The sequence below is a fragment of the Raphanus sativus genome, chromosome 3, assembly GCF_000801105.2.
Source record: "Raphanus sativus cultivar WK10039 chromosome 3, ASM80110v3, whole genome shotgun sequence".
NCBI lineage: Eukaryota > Viridiplantae > Streptophyta > Magnoliopsida > Brassicales > Brassicaceae > Raphanus > Raphanus sativus.
In genome coordinates, this window is record NC_079513.1 from 15,128,230 (window position 1) to 15,142,349 (window position 14,120).

The window sequence follows — 14,120 nt, forward strand, 5'->3', positions numbered from 1 at the left end:
TGAGATGCCGGCGAGTTTGTTACGGAGGCGGAAGTCAGTTAGAGAAAAGAGATATCGCTCTGATACCATATGAGTAAAGATCTCATCTCTCATTAATTAATCTGAATGTACAAAGTGTCTATTTATATACATGACATAACCAACTAAACCAGCGAGTATTAAATCAATCTATATCCGGTTTACTATACAATATCCAGTTTACTATACAGACTATAATATGAGCCGCCATATAAGATTATTATTGTAAGAACCAAATTTACGGATGAATTTTTAAATCAGCTCTGAATCTACCGGCTACTGCCATAAGTTCGATTGCCCAATTTAAGTTTGGACCACACTTCTTTTTTTCTTTTATTTTTGGCAGCAACCACAGTAATCAGACAGGTGATAGATTTTTGGTATATGTTCGAAGTTATTATCACGTTCGGTTATGATTCAATTTTTTTAAAAAAGTTTTAGTTTAAGTTTTCTCGGTTTTCGGGGTTCGAGATACAAAAATCATTTGGTTATTTATGAAAACCGGTTTTGTTTCAGTTTGATTATTTTAACTTTTGGTTTAGTTTGGGTAGCAATGTTACAAAGTGGCTAATATCCGATAAAGTTTTGGTCTAATTCAGTTGATTTTTAAGATAATTTCGTTAAAAGAAAATTTGGATTAAGTATCATATAATTCAGATTACTTTAGATCTATCTATATATATAATCATATTTTCTTTCCTATGAGAGTGCCACATCAGCGCCATATCACAAAGTCGATTGTTGTGGTTTCGACCACGTGTCCTGCCTGTCCAAAATGCATCACTTCATTTAATCGATCAGTCTCAAAAACCTCCCTTTCAAACCGGGTTCTCTTCCATTCATCCGTGAAGCACATCAACTCCACGGTTTTCTTCCTATTCTATTCACGAATGAGGCGCAGCTCCTCTGTTAGCTCTCGGATCCTGGATTGATCTTCTTCTACCTCTCTCCCTTCCCGAAGGTCACGCAAGTGATTTTCCATCACCACAGAAAATTCATTACAACGCCTCCATAACCTGAGAAGAACGTTTAAGCACACATAGGAAACATATTGAATCAACAGAAGTACAACAAGATGTAACTGCCTTAGAGTTCACCATTGCCACTTTTTCATAGGCGTTTTTCTCTTCAGAAGAAACGAGAGACAGAGGGCAACAACTTCGAGGCCTAGTACAATGAGAGAGAAAAACGAGATCATCTCGGGCTGCGTACAAGGGACCACAAGGTAATGATTAGCAAGGATTTTTCCTAGTCCCAAGGAATATATATAGCCGTTGATCTAAGAAGACGAACGCATGCGAAGTAACGTTAAAGGATTGTATTTAATCAAAAGCCCTATCGAAATCGAAACTGAATTCATCGCCTATGTTTCTTTGCCCGACTAAAGAAACAAAGGCTGGGGGACAAGTGTTTGGCGCGACTTCGGTCAACTCATGATTGGGCCGGTGAAAAGCAGGCTTGGATACGAGACAGAAACTCCGGCCCAATATTAAGACGAAGGCGAGTTCAAAACGTGACGAGGTCGAAATCCTGAAGATCTAGGAGGTCAGTTGAGGAAACCTTGAGTCGACGGGACTATAAAAGAAGCGTGGATCGATCCAGATAGACATATGAAACCCTAGAGAGATTTTAGCTACACACATCGACCTCACCTTAAGCTCGCTATCAGTTCATTGTTTACTTGATCTCAATTTTTAGCCTCTCATCACATTCCCTTACTGTATTCATCTTTATCTAATCAATAGAAATATGATTATATCATTGTGTTTTTACATTCCAACACTACCAAATAAATTAGTGTGGGTTTTAGGAAAGTTGTCAAATGAATTTTTCCGTTGCTTTCATGTTAGGACTCAGGTTTCGACCTCTAGCTTTCGTCACTACCTTCCCTACTTGATTCCAGGAAGCTTAGCATAAAAAGCAAGACTTCCATCGTTTCTGAGCTGATTGAATCGAAGTTACAGCCTCCAATTTCTTTGCAGTGGAGAATATCTCTATTGGACGCAAACTAACGCCTCTTCGTGTGATGGTTCGTGATTTGTATCACGTGTCGAACTTCGTAGTCTGTTTCCGAGATTCCATGAACTTCACATGAAGGATTCTTTCTCGCGATCTGCTCGGCCTTCTCTGACCGGAGTGATTCCAACTGGTTTAGAATCCGATGATATCTTTCTCCACCACGTTGATATCTGCATCAATATCGCCAGGTTTAGCCTTCACGGTCTGTGATTCACTTCCATGTAAAAGGTTCGATTTGTTTTTTTTGGCAAAAGAGCAGAGTAGAAGATGATGGTTGGAGAAGCAGTCGATGATTGTGGTTGCAGGATCCGGTATATGCAGCACATGCTATGATGAGAATACACAATATCCTGAATTCTCTCATCCCCTGTGGTGAAAGATAATTGCTTTTTCATCTTAGGTGTGTCTACATATATTTTCGTAATATTTATAATAATTTGATATATGTTGATTTTCTAAAAATAAAACAATGGTCAGTAGAAAGAAAATATATCTTGGTTTATCGAAATTAGTTTTTTTTTCTTCTGGAATTATCTAAGAAACATATAGATATGAAGAAAATACTTTTATTACTTTAAAATATATATTTTATCTTAGTTAAAATTATGTTTCGAAGGAAATTTTTTTTTTCTTAATATCAAAATTAATTTTGATAACTTTCCTTTTTTATGAAAATCACATTATATAAAATATATTTTATTCTTTTAAATTTATTTTTTAAAATTGATAAAATGTTTTTAATTATACATTTTATTTGAAAATGGAAATTTCTAATTAACATAAATTATTAAATAAAAAGAAAATTCACGTTTACTAATGATAATTATATGTATTATTTTAATTCATTAAGGATGACTGCATGTAATTAACCATACTAAAAATGATGTGAACAATAGAAAACTATTTTAAATAATATTATAGAGATAAGTTAGTATTGATCGAGATTCAAGAGTCCAGTCTTATTGTAACTAAGTAGATTGTTATATTATATAATTTCACTTTTTTATAGAAGAGTGGCAGCTTGAATTAGTTCTTGTGGAATTTACGGCAAGCGTGGGAGCTCTTCGTTATAGAGTATATGACAATGGGACTCCTGACTTGGCGAGAACCATCCATCTCCGTCCACGTGAGCCACGTGTTGTATGTCATAAACGACTTCTTGTAATACATATTCGGCTTCGATTCTCCGGTGACGTTGACCGTAAAAATCCTGGTATCTCCCAACTTGTCAAAATGTAGCCGTTTAGGCTCCACAGTGATCTCAGCCTCAAAGTTTTTCTCATCTTGGAACTTAATCTCTCCGAGGTAAGTGGAGTTTGGGGCGCCAACGTTAGTGACCGTTCTGTAGAAGACTTTGGTGAACTTGGTGTTGATGTCGACTCGGGCCGTCCTGGTTGGATAGTTGAGGTCTGCGCTTAGGTCTAACTTGGTCCCGGAGCAATCAATCTCGTGGCTTCCAACGTGTGATCTTAGCATTTGGGTGTTGTAGCCTTGTTTGCACATGTAATCTATGTAGTCCTGGTGTCTTGTCTCGTAGATCAAACCGGGGTCTAGGACTTTTGTAGCGTTTAAACGTCCTACCCCGTAGTCAAATTCATTGCCCGACTGTGCCATTTCCGTGGCTGCAAAGAGAATTTGCGATGTTAGAAGCTACCAAAACAAGCACGTATAAATAATTCAGAACTGAATAAAATAGGAAGTTAAACAATTCCAGTTTATATATTTTTCTTTAAAAGCTTTACAAACTTTTTAAAGGCTTTTAGAAATCTTCTTAAAGTTTTGGTCTGAACTTTCTCTCCAGTGGATTTAAAGTCCAACACTAATATATCACAAAACGGATTCAGATTCATAAAAGATTTTGGTCTTATGAAAATCCTAAAATATATCTAGTCCAATTCGTAAAATTATTATTATAGATAACACACAAATCACTAAGTAACTATAATAATCCTAAGCTATCGGACTTACAAGTGGTCATTAGAGCGGATTTAATAGCGGATGGAGACCAAGAAGGGTAGAATGACTTAAGGTACAAGGCAAGTCCAGTGGCATGAGGGCAAGCCATGGAAGTTCCTGACAATATATTGAACCTGAGATGGCGGTAGTCATTTGTCCCTGTTGGCAAAAGATTCACATTCTCGGGCCAACCCGCTATGATGTCTACCCCTGGAGCAGCTAAATCAGGCTGCAAACAAGATCCCAATATAATGTAATTGACGATTCAATGGCGTAAAAAATCTCACAGCGAATTAAACTTAGCTGATCCAAAAACCTGTTTTATGGTGACCTAGTTGATGCTGAACTCACCTTGAGAATGTTTTCTAGGAATCTATCGCAATTAGGCCCTCTCGAAGACATGTCAGCAACAGTTGGTTCCAGCCCCTCTTCTGGTGGAATTTCCACCGTCTTGTGGATTTTGACTGAATGTTTGCTGTAATATTATAGGAGTCGATACAAACCAAACATTTTTTTGTTATACTCTGTGGACAAAACGACTAGTCTTAGAGCATTATTTGAATATCTCAGAATAAATAAAATTCATGTAAAATATTAGCTAGTAAGTAAGTGGCAAGTGGCAATTAATTTTTTAAAAACTTGAGGTAGTTTTTAATTAAAAACGTTCTTCTTCTCTTTTCTTTTTTGTACCTTTTCTATTATTTTTTTTTGTATAATTTTATACTGAGAAAAGAGACTACTATTCCTGGTGATCTTTATTGTTCATGTATATGATCAAACAATGAATGTTTTTTACCTTTCAGGTTTTGCCAAGTCCTCCCGTAGATCACTTCCTTTTTCTTTGTCCAGAAATATGGAAGCGATAGGAAACTGTAGCTTTCCCAACGCATAATTTTCGCTAAAATTACCCCAAACGACCGCACCTTGTACTCTCTCTTCAATCGCTTTGTCCAAGATTGTTTGTGAAAAGTTAAAGAAAACGTCTTTTGTTGTGCCGTTCCTATGGTTCAATGTGATTGCAGAATCTTTACTCCTAAAATTGTGAAACAAACATTTTGACTTTTCAAACAGTATGAATATGATGAGAGTGGTAATCAGAGCTTGTGAAAATATTTACAAAAATTAAGATATATATATATATATATATATATATATATATTTATAAAAGTTAAAAAAAAAAACAGAGCATGAGGAAATTCACCCTAACTTACTCAGCAACGAGTGCACGTTTTCTTGTTGATTCATTGGGTGATGTTTCATCCAAAGTGGGTAGAAAGAATCTTGTGTCTGGAAGGTGTTGATTGTGTTGTATACCTGGTTTTATATGTTCAATTTATTTTAAGTTAATAAACCTATGAGGAGTTACTTGTGAGTCAAGCATAAAATATATTTCACTTACAAATATTGAATCATCTTCTTCTTCCAGCTCTAACTCCGTCATGAAAAATCTATCTTTCAAGCTAGCTGCAACGGTCATGACCCAAGGTGCGCCGTTGATGATAGCGTAGGGATTCATGCCTGAGTTCCCGGCCACGGTTGAAGTCAAAATTCCTTTTTCAAGTGCTCTCAGAACGCCCACGAGACACAATCTTTGTGTATGGGGATTGGTTTAGGCAACCCTTGAGAATAGGAGATGATGTCGACCTTGTCCTTGATTGCATCCTCTATTGCCTCCAAGGCTTTATGTTCTGGACAATATGAAACCTCTTTACCTTCCTTTAGTATTTTCCAACAGGTTTTATAAACTGCGATCTTTGCATTGGGAACACCGCCTCTCATCGTTCCTTCAGCTAGACCAAAGTAGCTTGCCTTTTCGATTTCCTTGCCTGCAACGATGGAGGCAACGTGCGTGCCGTGGCCCGTCACGTCAATGACCGACTTCTCTTCAGTTACATTGTAATGCTCTTTTTCCAAGTAGTATGATCGAGCTCCAACGATCTTGCTGCATTGGTAGTATTTCAAAAGTAAATATCACTTCTCACCATCCAATAAATAAAAATAAATTATGTTTTCTACAAACTAAAACTTTATATCAAAGTGTGACTGATAGGAGTTTAGAGCATCTCCAAGTTCCAACCCCACATCTATGTATTTATTTTTTCTAGAATAGATGAATTCTACTAATAAAATGAGTTTTACTCTGATAAATACTTCTAAAATAGAGTTCTTTATTTTTAAGAACTGAAAAAGATAGCATTTTCTATTATAGAAACATATGTTTGAGATAAAAATCATCTCTATACAGAGCATCTCTACTTTAGAGAAAAATATATGGATGTGGTTTGATTGTTTTAAATTCCAAACTCAAACCAAATTAAATTGATTTTTGGGTATGTAGGATTAGTTAGACCAGTGATCTAGAAAACGTTTTTCTAAAGTTTATTGCTACTTCTAGTTGAAAATCAATTAGCAGTAGTGGCCACTGGATAGATTGACACATATAACTTGTATTAAGTTATGATCATATACTTCCATTATGAAGATTTCTAATTAGATACGAAATGAAGATATAACGTAGGAGTTTTTTTAATTAGTAGAGAGTCTAATAATGCATGAATAGGTCGTACTTGTTGCAAGTGATGTTTTCACATTTGTTTTGCCAAAGCCAGAGGAGGAGGACTGTCGCTACTGAAGAGCTCAGAGTATGGCCAAATGCCAGAGTCAATAACAGCTACCACCAAATCACTCTCAGCCAGGGGATTTCGCTTAGCTGCTAATGTTAGATTCATAAAAGTCCCACGATCTTGTCGTGTGAAGCTTTAAGTTTCTGCTACGTGACACTTGTAATACTTCTCTCCTCCCTGCATCCAACGTTAACCTATTCCATGTTATTCCCATGTTCCTTATGCATCTAACGTACCAGTATAAATCAATACGTAAAACACTATCATATACATGTCGTTACGTTTGCGTCTATATGTAAATTAGTAATCATTTGTAAATTATTAAATGGAAATACAAACGTAAAGAAACAAGCGTTTTCCCCTTACTCTTTAACTTTTGACGTTCATTTTGTGTGAGGCTTGCCGAGAAACCCGTGAAGCTCTCACTATAGCTGTAGATAAGTGCATTTTGCTACGGTGCTGCATGTGATTGTTTAACATAAAAACTGATTAATAATGAGTTTGTGAAATATTCCTTTTAGATAAATCACATTAAAAGAATCAATATTACTTATAAAGAATATATAAAGCATAATTAAAACCTATTGTCGTCAAGAACTTCCCCGAGTAGTTCCTTGTGACCGGAACTTGACCCTATCGATGCCCTCCAACTTTCATCTGCACAAGATATATCTGTGACACACAAAGCAAGATGTTATGTATTAAATCCAAATTTATTACTAAAACTTTTTAACCTAAAGTATAAAAGCACCGTGAAAAAAAGTAAATGGGAAACTAGTAATGTGTGTGTATTGTCATCAGCACATGTTATACGTACATGAGAATACAGTAAATACTGACCAAAGAAATGAAGCATAACATCAACAACGGATTAGTGTCTCTGATTTTAATTGAACTAGTAGTGGTAATCTTAATAAACAAATCTTTGTTACTACAAAGTGTGAACTTTTTGTGGAATAGAGAGAAGAAGAATTCATTTTGTCTCACCTTTCGCGGGTTGTTTGCCTCTGCAAGAGAAGCAAAGAAGAAGAGTATCAGTTGAAGAAAGAAGGCATGTAAAGCTATTGCCATCACTCACTCTCTATTATGACACTTCTATAGTTTATTGATTAATTAGTTTTGTTGTAAAGCATGATGCCTCTATTTATAGTAAAATTTCATGAAGGAGATTGGGAGAGAAAAAGACTGAAGAAGAGGAAGATTGAAAGAGAAGATAGAAATGAAAACATTTCTTCGTGCAAAAGCTTATCAATCAATTTAAAAGAATCTTATTCTCCGATTATGACAACGTTTTCATCTTCTTTTTGTGATTCTTGAGAAAGTCCAATGTCAAGAAATAGGGGTACTGACCAATCAAGAAAGGTGAGGCACATATGAATGCTTGGTTCGATTAAAATTTTAAGGTCAGATCATAACAGTTAAACCGCCTTGGACAGATACAATCATGCTTCAATTGCTTGTTTGTGTTTGCATGAGTGAAAATGTTCCCAAATGTGTCTACAAACAATTTTAGTGATTAGTTAAGTTTTTAATGGTTGTTCACTTTTGTTTATTCATCTGTTTCCTCTTACCTTCTTGCATCCGTTGTAACATATAACTGGAAACATAACCATAATTATACTAAGCAGCGGGTTACAAACTTCTCCAACCAAACACAATATCATGAAACTGTTATTATAGGCGAATATGACAACTATACTGAGAAGAAGATTTTTGGATACCATGATCAATGATACGTTAATAATTTCTAATGAGAAAAATGGACTAAGAATATGAATATATGTTTGATATGATAATGACATAATATGTTGTCTACGAAATGGGGCACATGTGGTTTTGGTTCCTGTTTCCGACCAAACCTTTCACAAGCTTATCGCTTCGTGTTTATTTCTCGTCCACAACAAAGAACAAACATAATCAATTTCATTCCCTCCAATAAATAATATTCTATTCCATTTCTAGTGCCCACTTCAAGAATGACCAAGAGTGAGCCTTTGTTTCTTTTTGCAACTTTTTTTTGATGCTCATTCGATTTTCATGTTGATTATTTGAAGAGCTCCACTTAGAGACAAAAGCTCATCTTACTAATTTTTGTTTATAATCACCATTTCATTTGGTGTCCTAAAAATCCAAGAGACCATCACACGCATGTACACACACACCAACTATGTGCTTTCGAACATCATGTAAACCCCTTAAAAGAAGATAAGGAACAAAAGTGAAGTTGGTAAGAAATAGAATAGAAGACTAAGGAGCACACGCTTTAAAAGCCAAGTCTCCAACGGTTTGAATCAGTTTCTCTAAGCAAGACCAAATCCATCTGCAAACAAACAAAAAAACATTTATCATTGACTTGTAAAGAAGAAGATGAACAAAACAGTGCATAAGAATCCATTCATTCACTTGTTTGGTGTCGCTAAGTACACACTATTGACTACTAACCTTTCAATGAAAGGATTCAAATCTTTGTGGACATCATGAACTTGGACTTCTTCTCAGCGGGCTTCAAAATCTGAAACGAGCACATAAGGTTCTCATCCACGCTCATCATCGCACCAGCATTGTCAAATTCTCCACAGTAGTTAGGAGCTGAAAACACCGTCACTAGCTGTCTATCAGCAAAGAACTCATACCCATCTTCCACCACCTGTCATTATACTTCCTTGTTAACATCACAAAAAGCAGTAGAATCGAATCAAATCAAAACACTCACCTGATGAGCACGACACACAAGGTCTAGATCATGTTTCGCTAGAAACTCAGAGACTTTGTCCGGACCAAAAGTGTACGAAAGCCTCTATCATTCATCCCCCATCCGTTAACATCTTTCCCAGGATCAGACCATAGCAAATCACAGAGGAGCCCGTGTCAGGAATCATAGTCGGACGCGGCAAGCTTCTGATCTCATCCAAATGGTTGAGATCCGGCGAAAGTCCACCGTGCATACACAGTATCTTGTCATCTATAAGCGCCGCAACAGGAAGGCAGTTGAAACCGTCTGTGAAAACCTTCCACACTCTCACATGAACCTCCTTTTACACTCATCGTAAAACCCATATATCCGGTTGATGGAAGCACACCTCGTGGTTTCCCCCTCAGTAGAAAAAAGTTCCCTGGGTATTTGATCTTGTAGGCTAGCAAGAGACATATCGTCTCAAGACTCTGTTTGCCTCGGTCCACGTAGTCTCCAAGGAAGAGATAGTTAGCACTAGGGGGGAATCCACCGTACTCAAACAGCCTCAGCAAATCACTATACTGCCCATGTATATCACCTGGTTCAATATCCACCATACACTCAACAGTTACTAGACTCAAAAAGTAAAAATGATGGTATTCAAGCATTGCAAAAACAAAGAGATGCTTGCTGAAACCTCAATGTTCTACCAACCAAACTAGCAAGAAAACAACATCAAGAACACCTCTACAACAAAACTAAGTCTCTTACTCAAATGTGAACTACTCATTAAAAACCCTTCTACACGTGTACATGTGCTTAGACGCTCTAATCAAAGACACTCCACAAAAGGTAAAGCCTTTTTTTTTAGCCTCTTCACAACACCAATCAAAAGATTCAAACATGGCAAAGTCTCTTCTCAATACTCATTAACAACATTTCATCACAAACACCCATTAAGAGATATGCACAAGTTTCAAACTTTCGAACACTATAAACCCTAAAATTTTGGGGAATCAACGAATCGAATGGGTTTTCGATTAAAAACATACCGCAGATTTTGATGGGTGCTTCAAGCTCAAGCAAATTAGGTTGCTGAAGAAAGATGTCTCTAGCGGTAGTGCAAAGCTGTTTGATCTCTGCCTCCGAGAGCTGGACTTGTTTCCCTGGTCTAGCTAACCTAACCTCCGTGAGCCGTCCGATTATATCATCGAGAACCGCCGAGTCAATCGCCGTCTGCTGCTGCCCTTGCGTCGTCGCCATTAACGGAACAGCAACAACAAAGCAGGGGGTGTGGGGTGGGGAGGGGATAATCAAAACGATGTCGTTTAACATGAGAATCCTCGAAACGGCTTCGGCTTAATGGATAATGGGCCGATTTATACCACGTTATTTGATTCATTAACGGCCCATTTTCTATTAAACTAATAAACATCCAAAACCAAACAATTATTTTACCTTATAAATTGTGTATGCAATTCAAACATTGGCGTATAATCCCTAAAAAATTTTTTTAAAAAAAACAATTTTTACAAAAAGCCAAAATCATTTTTGGATATTAAACATGTTTCATATTTTAAAAACATTTCTACGTTTAAAAATAGTGATGTGAGTACAGCTGTGTGTGTATATGATCGTTTAATACTAATAGTAGTAATTGTGATCTGCGACTGCAACATTGAGATCGTATGTCACAGTTTATTATTTGTTTTCTAGTCGTGTGACTGATTTCAGCAACTAATCATAAAGATTAAAACTAAACTTTTTAAGTTAAGTGACATATTAATTACTACAATTTACACAAAATATTGCATTAGGTAAACGGATTTTATGTTATAGTCGCAGAGCGCACTGACTCGTAAACATGGTCATATATGTCCATACAATTTTACCAAAAAGAAAAATATGTGTCCATACAGTGAGTCAGTGACAAACAATATATTGTCCCAAGGCAAGCCAAATTCTACCAAAGCGTGGTCTCATGGTTATCAAAGGTCTCTTTCTCTTGTGGCAATGCTAACCACAATGTCAAGCTCCCTCAGCTTGCTTTTGTTTCAACTTGTTTCATTGTCCTTAGATCATTAGGAGTTGCTTTTCTTCCTCATCTCTGTTGTTGCTTTAGGTTTAAATTGCATCTGCTACTAGTGTTCTATGTACTATCAGAAAAAAATTGGTACAAAATTTAACATTTACACCAAAAACATAATAAGATATTTCAAAAAAAAAAATAATAATAATAATAATAAGATATTTTCATTTTTTCCCCTGGTCGTAAAGTTAGTTTCACTGGGGTGAAATATCGTAAAGGGTTTGATACATTCTTTCCAAGTCACCTACACGTTTCTCATCTCAAGGCTTTTTTCACTAGAAGTCTTTACAGATACAAAGTTAAAAGAACTTTTTAGTAAGGTGGATAAGATGTATCATGTATCATAAGATACGAAAGTAAATTGTTAGATTTTTGTGTGATTAAAGACAAATGCTGCGGATTGGATTTTGAAAAAAAATGTATATACCTCTTTTGTAGGATATTGGATATTTACAAATATCTTTGTTCCTGTGATGTATATACCTCTTTTTTTTTGAAAAAAATGTATATACCTCTTTTGTAGCCAAGTGTTGTAATTTTGTTACGATAATTATATAATATAATATATAGAAACAAAATTGATTCATAGATTAGACAGAATAATAACGTTCTAAAGTTGAAATAGAGTGAAAGTTCAAAAATGTACATAAAAGTATTTCATTTCTTAAACTAAATTTATCCGATTAAGAAGAAAAACCTTACCATTCATGAGTTAGAGGTATAACTCAAAAAATGTTACCATTCATCTATTACTTTAAAAATTTTGAGTTATTCTTTTAGAATGTATTATATACTATGAGTTACAATTTTGAGTTATCCCATTGAAAAAATTGATAACTCAAATATTAACTCAACTTCAACAAAATTTCATGCATTAAAAGTTGACTTAATATTTTTTTTTTGGTTTTAGGTTAGTTATCCTACGGTTACTTTTTAATTTTATTAAAAAATTAGTTTTTTTAATAATATGCATGTTGTCTCACGTTTTGTGTTTTTCAGTTAATAAAGCATTTTCAAAATTTTACATAAATGTTTACTAGTTAGTCAAGTTATATCTATTCATTTTCATTTAAATTATCTAAAATTATTTCTATAATTTTAATTGCTAACTATATTTGGTAACTAAAAGTTTTACGTAAGTAAAATTATATGTAAATATACTAGGTATCTTTTATTAGAATAAATATAAGTATATTACTGTATTTCCTTAATTTTAATTTATTTATTAAAATAATATTATAAATTGAATCAATTTTATTTAACTGATAATAAATGTTATTGTTATTGATAAATTTTAAATTATTGATAGTCATAATTTTCTTCTACATAATATTTTTTTTGGTCAAACATCTTCTACACAATATATACTGCAATTTATACACTAAAATTTTACCAATCAATAATTTTAAAAATATATAGTAACCCAGATTTTACTACGAACTCATTACATAAATCTACAGTTTATACCACATAATTATACTGCAAATTATATCGAATTATAACTTTTATTAATAATTCAACTCTAATTCAACATGTTACTAGTCAGATTATAATATGGTGCTTGATATTATTGTAAGTTTCCACAGTTGATTATAAATATCGTGTTTGATATTTTGTCCTCTGATTAAGAAAAGTTAAATGTTTTGGTACAGTAAAACTGACTCTTGAACTTTTGTTCTATTTTAACTTATGTTAATTTTAATTAAGGTTAGATATGTTTGTATACATATTAAAAGTTAATGTTGAATTCATAAAATTGACAGCTTAGTAGAAACGAAAAGATTAAAATTATATATATTATTGTTTGCAAAATGTTTTTTCGCCTATGAACTCCCACGTTACAATTATATAATTAACAAGATATTTTATATTAATATTATTAGGTTTATTTATTTGATTTAGATAGTTGATTATAAAATTAACAACAATGAAATTGACAAATATAAGAGCGTATTTAAAATATATAAGAATTATGTAAAAACGTATTTAAAATAAATAAGATATTTCTTATATATTATGTTGTTATCCAAAAATAATATTTTAGTCATAAAATTAAACATTAACATATCAAACAAATCATAGTTAAATACTAATCAAGAAAAAACATTTGTAAATAATTTTGAAAGTATTTATGTGAGTTTTTAAAAAAGTCTTAACACAATGATAAACATATTTTTTGATAAAAAATAACTTGTCATATATAAATTATTTGATGTTTAATTAATATATTTTGAGTACATATACAACCAATAGTTTTATCATGTTGGTTTTTGAATAAATAAATAAATAAACTAATAAATATTTGTAAGGGCATGTGTCAGGCAAAACATTTAGTACTTATTATAAAAACATACATAATACTATATTTAAATGAGATATTTTCTTATTTTAAATGAGATATTCCAAAAACAAGCAGCCTTAATTAAAAAAAAGTATGGGGATCGTCCATACATAGAGCGACTTTAGCAAGTTTATAAAGAAGAATGGTCAGATCTCAAGGTGGATTTGATCTGATGCTATCTTTAATCTCAAACTATTATCTTTGTTTTATGAAAAAATTACTTTAAAGTGTCTATAGGTTAGGCTTTTGTTCTGTAAAATTGGGTGTTTGATTCCACTTTGAAGCCCCTCTTTCACCTTTGTGGCATTCATCACGGGTCAGGACCTTCCTAATAGATTGATGCCTCAAAATTATACTTGTGTCAACGTTGCAAAAGCACATCTTTATCGTGTATAGCTT

The 14,120-nt window shown here is 33.9% G+C and overlaps 2 pseudogenes; both read right to left on the reverse strand.

The window, feature by feature from the left end:
* Nucleotides 1-2,938: 2,938 nt before the first annotated feature.
* Nucleotides 2,939-7,780, reverse strand: LOC130509571 (subtilisin-like protease SBT4.1; annotated as a pseudogene).
* An 899-nt stretch (nucleotides 7,781-8,679) lies between these two features.
* LOC130509569 (serine/threonine-protein phosphatase PP1 isozyme 4-like) lies at nucleotides 8,680-10,603 on the reverse strand (annotated as a pseudogene).
* Nucleotides 10,604-14,120: the final 3,517 nt, after the last annotated feature.